The sequence below is a fragment of the Coloeus monedula genome (assembly GCF_965178545.1).
Source record: "Coloeus monedula genome assembly, chromosome: 4".
In the NCBI taxonomy this organism is placed as follows: Eukaryota; Metazoa; Chordata; class Aves; order Passeriformes; family Corvidae; genus Coloeus; species Coloeus monedula.
Window position 1 is genome coordinate 76,383,636 of NC_138784.1, and position 7,500 is coordinate 76,391,135.

Below are 7,500 nucleotides of genomic sequence, written 5' to 3' on the forward strand. Positions count from 1 at the left end.
TCCTGGTGTTCAGGGATGCAAGGTCTGAGGGACCGGATTTACTTGGGGTTTTCCAGGACAGCAGGAAGAAGAGGAAATGTGGTGCCAGAGGTGCGTCCCATCAGGTTGCAGTTCCCTCTTTCCCATTTCCATTTCCTCCTCAGTGCGGGTGTCCCCTGCAGCCCATGAGCACGGGGCCGGTGACAACTCCCTGTCTGTAGAGGGATTCCTTATGGAACAAGGGCAGATGACACTTGTGTGAGGCTTACGACTGTTAGAATTAGACCGGGATGGGTTTAAGGAAAACTAGAATCGTGTGTTAATCTTACTGGTCAATGAACAAATGGAATCCACACTTCTATAAGAAAAAATAGAGTGTATGGAGCATATAGAAGAAGCTGTTTTTGCCTGCTGCTGCTGCTTGGCTGTATCATGTAACCCCATTCGAACTCTGCCTTCAAGACAGCTGTGAGACCGTGAAATAAAGAACTTAGCAGAACAGCAGCCTCCTCTGCTCTTTCACCCTGGTCCGAGAAGGAGGGGTACCCTGTCAAAGGCTCAACACTTGCCTTTCTGACTTTGTTTCTAAATTTCTACCTTTCTAATTTTGTTTGTTTCTAATTTTTGTTTGTTTGTTTCTAACTTTGTTTGTTTTTAACTTTCTCCCTTTAGAAATTTGTTCGTTTCTTGTATTTTACCTCTTTGTTTGTTTCTAAATTTCTGCCGTTGTAACTTTGTTTCTAACTTTCTACTTTTAAAATTTCATTTGTTTTTAACTTTTTACCATTCCTCCCAGCGAGGGCTGTGTGCAGAATACTAAAACCTGTTAAGTTCTTCACTTTTACGTCTATAGGCAAATGCTACTGATGTAGATGTAAATTCATTTGGAAATAAGCCAGCCCTCTCTGTCTACTCTGTCGCATACAGCAATATAAGAAGCTGGGAATAGAGATCCGCAGGTTTTGAGAATAACGAGCCGGCGTTTTTCTGTAGGAAGGAAAGCAGCAAGCGCCTGGCCGCAGGAGCCGAGACGCTCGGGCTGCAGGAGCTGCAGAGCGCCCGGAGCCGGCTTTTCCCTGTGCTCTGTGCCTGCCCCCGGGCTGAGCTGGGCGGCGCTGCTGCCGCCTGGTGGCGAGAGCGCGGCACTGCCGCCCCCGACACGGCGCCCCGGCGCTGCTGCCGCCCGGTGCCGGCTGAGCCGAGAGGGCGGCGGCCTCGGTGGCTGCCGAGCGTGGCAAGGAGCGGGAGCGAGCGGGGCCGGGTCTGTCAGCGGAGGGGAGGGGCGAAGGGCGGTTCGCAGCGCCAAGGGACACGGCCGTGCATGAGCGGGGCCACAGCTATGGAAAGGAACGGGCGCCGTGCGGGGCGGTGACCGCGGGGAATGACAGCGCGGGGGGCGGCCCGGCGGGGCCGGTTTTGCCGGGCAGCAGAGGCGCGGTCGCAGCGCGACCCGGGCGGGAGGCACCGGGCGGGCACGGTCGGAATCGAGCCGCCCGCGTGTCGCTCTCAAGGAGGCGGCTCGGAAAGGAAGGCGCAGTTCCGCGCTCTCGGGACGGCGTTAAGTGACGTTTTTATTAGAATATGACAGTATTTATTTTATTTTATTATTTTATTATCTGCCAGGACCTTGCAGAGGGTGGTTTACACTTCCGCCACACTCAAGATGGCGGACGCAGTAGGCCCCCTGCGAGAGGTGTCCCTGCCGATGCCTGCCGCCGGTCGCGGAGCCGTCGCCCGCCTCCGGCGCGGCTGACCCCGCCAGCCGTGTCCTCGCACCGGGAAGCACCGCGGAAAATCGCGCGGAAAGCGCGGTGCCGGCGTCGGAGTCCGGGCCGGATTCAGGCAGCCGACTAGACAGAAGCCCTTGTGAGGGGCGGCGGGGGCCCTAAGTGTACCACACTAAAGATGGCGGCTCGACCGGACATGGCTTCTGCCAGCACCCAAGATGGCGGCGAAGGGCGGAAGTGTCGTCACTGCCACACTAAAGATGGCGGTCGTGTACACTGTTTTCTGACCTTCTCAATATGGCGGCAGGGAAGGCCCCCCCCCAAGCTGCGTCTATTCGGCTGCCTGAACGCGACGCCGACGCCGACGCCAGCCCAGCGCTTGCGCGCAATTTTCTGAGGCGTTTCCCGCTACGCGGACACCGACTGTGGGGTCAGCGGCGCCTGGGGCAGGCGGGAGCATTCAGGCAGTCGAATAGACGGAGCGGGGGGGGGGGGGGGGGGTCCTTCCGGCCGCCATCTTGAGAAGGTCGAATAGCCACATCGGTGCGGTACCAGTGACTTCCGCCCTTCTTCGCCAGGAGCGGCGATAGCGGGGAGCCCGGGGAGCAGCGCTGCCGGGCCGGGGACACCGGGGCGGGTGCTCCGGGCTCGGAGGTGAGCGGGGAACGGGGACAGCCCCGAGCGGACGGTGGGGGCCGCGGGGGATCGGTATTCCGGCCCAGGGATGAGTGTTCCGGCACAGGGGTGGCTGTCCCGGCACAGGGATGCGTTCATGGACTGTCTAATAATATTATTTAACGATCGTGCAAGGAGATCTGTATAAAAAAATCCTCCGTGGTCATCCTTCTCCCAGCCCCGCTGTGTTTTCAGGATCTTGGGGGAAGAGTTTGGGTCTGAACAAGGCTCTCGGGCACAGGGTGGGATTCTTGGGGTGCAGGGCCAGGATTTGGACTCGATGCTCCCTGTGGGTCCCTTGCAGCCCAGGAAATGCTGCGATCCTGTGCCTCTGAGGGTGAAATAAAGGGGAGCGGTGGCGTTTGTGCCCGCTGTGTTCACGGCCCCGCCGGCTCAGGGCGGGTTAAAGGCGCAGCTGCCCCGAGACAGCGGGACCGGCCGGGGCTGCTCGCTCCCGGTGCTGCCGCCTCGTGGGGAGAGCCCGGCACTGCAGCCCGCGCAGGCGCTGGACCACGGGATGGGCGTGGAACAGCAGCGCAGGGGATGCTGAGGCAGCCCAGGGAATGCTGCGGTCCCAGGGAAGGCTGAGGCGTCCCCTGCCCGGGGCACTCGGCAGCAAAGCCCTGATGTTGAGCAGAAAAAGGAAAGTTCTGGGTTAGTGGGAGGAGGTTTCTGGAATGGAGCTGGGACAGGTGCTGATCCACGCATGGAATCACGGGCTGGTTTGGCTTGGAAGGGACCACCAGGATCATTTACACTCTGTTTGTTGTCTGATTGCACAGCGAAGAACATCCAGAACTGCCGCCTCACCCTCACGGACAGCAGGAATGTCTTCCATAGCTCTTGTTTTGGAATGGGAATGGCTGTTGGGAGCTCTGGCAGGACCAGGTAAGAAGAGAAATGGGATCATTGTGGCTGCTGCTGGAGGTGGTTTTCTGCTTTCCGGCTGTTCTTCTCATTGATCCTTTCACAGCAGTGTTCTAGGGCACATTTGAGGGTAATTCCAGGAATCTGAAACCAGATAAAAACTGGTGGGGGAAAAAATGTGAACGTGATCCATTTCTGGTAGTTCCAAGCTTCTCCCACAACACCGTTCCAGGGGAAAGCTGATAAAAGGGTAAAGATGCAGAGGAACAAGTGCTGTAAAGCCCCCTGGCGCTCTGAGAGAGCAAACCTTCCAGTAGTCCCAGCAGATCTCTTGGAGAAAGTGTGGGATCGCAAGGTTTTCCAGGAAAGCAAAACAAGGGTGGAGATGAGGGAATAGGCTTCCAGTTCTTCCTTGAGCTGAAAGCCTGGGGGAATTGAGAGGGGCCACAAGAACTGTTTGTGTAGGAAAATGGGAGTTTGGGGGCTGAATCTGAGTTTCCCTCTGGGGGCATTTTTGAGGGAAAAGCTGAGGTGCTGTTTAAGGGAGAGAATGCAGATTTTTGGGGTGGAAAAGGTTGAATCAATATTGTAGAGGAAGTAAAACGCTGGGGGTAAAAGTGGATGCAATGTGGAGGGGACAGATTGAATATTTTGGAGGCAAAATGGGGAACTGAGTAGTGGAGAGATGGGGAACATTTTGGAGGCAACACTTGACAAACTCTCTGGGGTGGAGAACGACCACATTGAGGGAAAAATGAGGTGATGAGCAGTGGGCACGTAGGGAAGGTCGTGGGGGTAAATCTTGAGAAAAGCCCCGTGGTATTCAAGAAATCCTTGGAAGCAGGACTGAGGAATTCAGTGGTGGAAAAATAGGGGAATTTTGCGGGGGTAAAACTTTAAAAGAGCTAAGAGTTGAGAGTGTGTGTTTTTAGGTAAAAAGGATGTCTTGTTGAAGTTGGGCGTCTGGATTGTGGCATTTATGGATCCAGAAAGTAGAAGATAAAGGAGACTCCCAAAGCCTCGGTAGCTGTGTTAAGAAATCCGTCCCAGGGAAGAAAGGTACCTAAACCTCCTAGAAGTAGGGACTAATTAGCATGGGAAGGGGAAAACCCACCCCCAGTGGGAGAGAGCACGCCGGGTAAGGGAAGAGAAGGATGCCCTTAAGAAGAAGTAGGGAAGGTGAATTTCTCGGCTTGCTGAAATGTATCAAAAAGTTTGGAATCTGGGTCTGTGTGGAGGCCGGGATTTTCTCAGCCATATGCAGAGCCCAGCACTAGGAATAAAGGAATTCCAGGCTTTACAACGCCAAAAATGCAGTACCAGAGAGTTCTGTTATCCCGAGGACTTGGGGGATACTTGGCAAAAATTTCCGGGGGCCCAGGCTGGACCGAGCTTTTAACGCTCCCCGGATTCACGGGATCGGGGATTCCAGCGTGTCCTGCACGGGTTTTTTCAGGGAAGTCCCAAATCCTTCGTGTGAGCACGAAGCAGAATCCCCTGGGAGCTGTGAAGGCAACAGGATATTTCTTGGGAATTTTGAAGGATTGGGGGAGTCCTCAGTGTTAGGTTGGAATGAACGCAAATTGTCCGGGAGTTGCTGGTTTGGGGATCGCCGGGTCTGGGTTTGGATTTGTGGGCACCGAGTGTTCCTTGTGTCAGCTTTAGGTCTTCTGGATTGGTGGGAATTGTCAGAGAAAAGAGAAGGCAATTGAAATGCGGAGCTCCATTCCCGGAGAAATGGTCAGGATGGGAGCGGGAAGGCTGTGGAGCTGCTGGGAGCTCGTGGAGAACGAAAGGATCTGAGGCCTGGAGGCAAAAGCTGTGGAACAAAGCCTGAAAAGGGTGTGGGGTGGGGCGGGAGGGGGAGGAGGGCACCGTGGTGGGGGGAAAGAGGGAAAGGATCCCTGCTCCGGGAATCCAGCAGGGACCAGGAGAGGATCATTTTCCATCCACTGCTCTCAGTGGAATCCTAATAAGGACGGTGGAAGGGAAGTGATTCGTTTGTTCTTAGGTTTGGAATGAAAGGTGCTCTTGCAGAGGGGACTATTGACCTGTTAAAATTCTGTTGGATACAGGAAAAGAGGGAGGAAGCAAGCAGCTGGGGAATGAAGGGGTGGATTTTTTGGTGGATACAGGGAAAGACACGGGAAGGGGCTCTCAAGTAAAATACACCTCACGGGCAGCACCAGGAGAAGCCTCAAGTGCCCTTTTTTTCCAAGCTCTGACATTCCAGAGGAGTAAGCAGTGGTCAGCCCATCACTTTCTGTATTCCTTGGATGCCCAGTGCTTTGTTGGGAAGAGATAATATTTGGAAATGAACAAATCCGGGGATGTAATTTCCTGATAGTAAAGCCCCAGAGAGCCTGGTTTTGATATCCTTCCAGCACCCAAACGCAGCAGAGGGAATCCTGGCGGAGCTGGAAAACGCTGTCGCTCCGTCGGTGGAATTCCTGGGAACTGGAAAGCAGCAGAAGCAGCAAGAACAGAGTTGGAAGCAGGCTCCAGCCAGGTAAGGCAGACACCAAATCCTTTGGAACTGGGCAGGGGTGGGAAGAATGAATTCTTACATTTGTAGCCCAGGGATTCCTGAGCAGGATCCCGGCAGGGAAGACTGCAGGGATCAGGCTGGGGCCTGATCGCAGCTGGGGGCAGCGAGCCTTGGAATTGGCTGAAGGGAAGAAAGAGGGATCCTTTGAGCACAAGGATCAGGTGTCAAATGCGGAGATGGCATCAGACAATTCCTCGGGAGGGTTTAGTTCCTGGGCCAAATCGATCTGCTGCCTTGTGAAGGAGCTCAGAGAGCTGGGAAGAGCCCAAGCAACGCAGGGAATGCACCGGCAGATAAAAGTGCCGGGGAACGGTGGGGAAAAGCATCCGAACAGGGGGCCTCGTTTTGTACAGGGACGGTACAAAAAATTGTCCGAAAGAATAGGAATGGAATGGGATTTTACGTATTCCTCGGAGGCCACAATCCAGTGGGAAGGCTGAGAGAAAGAAACAAGGCCTAAAAAGGCAGATGAGCCAAATCTGCCCAAAGCCTCCAATGGCCACATTCCCTGGCATTGCTGAGGACTTCAGCCAAGCTCCAAGCAAAAGGTGAGCCCCTGATTTTGGTGCCAAGGGAAACTCCAAGTTAAGAATGATCCAAATATGAAGCGCTTCTCACAGAACTCAGCTTTGCAAGCCTTTCTTTGGGCTAAAAAAGAAAAGATGGGAATGCCCTTGGCAGAAAAGCAGCTGTGAGGCACAGCAGGCTTCAAATGCCTGTCAGCAGGAGCTCCAGGAGAAACGGCTGCTGGCTCCGGGCATCCTGGGCTTTCCAGGCAGGTTTTGTAGCGGATTGCAAGGCAGTTTTCCTGCCTCTGGGGGGTGGCACCTGCATCCCGCTGGAAAGGGAAAATGTGGAGAGAGGGGCAAGCGGGAAGACGGTTGCTGATGTGTGTCCTTGGATCGCAGTTCCTCCCGGTGAGTCTGTGCTGCTGGAAGTTTGAAGGAGATCAGTCCTGGAGTACGTGTGGGTTCACCTGTGGGGTTTGGGAGCGACGCTGGCCATGAAATTCCAGGGATGTTCCCTTTGCTGGAGTGAGAAGCAGTGGAAGCACTTTGCTGTCTGCTTCTTCATCGCCTTCGCCTCGGTCCCCTGGGGCTCCAGGTAATCCCCTCTCACCTTTGCTTTTCCAAGGGTCTCTAAATGAGGGCTTGAGCTTTGGTGTAGCTCCCTTTACAGGGAAGATCTGTTCCAGGAAAGGTCTCCTGGTCTGGACCGATGGCGTTGCAGGAAGAGCAGGAAACCCCGCAGCTCCTGTGGCTCCCTCATCCGATTTGCCTGCAGGCAGCAGCAAGGATCATTCCCAAGTGTCATCCCCTGGCTCCGTGACTCGGTGAGGTTGTGTTCCCCCAAAGGCCAGGGGCCGCTTTGTTTTGCGGCTCACGAAAGTCCAGCTCGGTGGTGCTGGGTTTGGTTTTTGTGTGTAATGAAGGCACTAAAAAATTCCCCTCCTTCACTGGCACAGCCCTGGAGTGGGAGCAGATTCCCCTTATCCCGCGGTTATCCCGCTCCTGCCCTGGATCCCTGCGGTGCCGTGTGTTCTCCAAGCTCACAGCACTGCTGGCTCGAGACAAGAAAAACAATCCCTGTTCCTTCTCTTCTCCGTCCTTGATGTTCCCAGGCCCTGCATCTCCCTGGCTATTCCCTGTGGGAGTCTTCATCTCCATCCCACCTTATCCCGATCAGGTAAGGGTCTGAGACGTG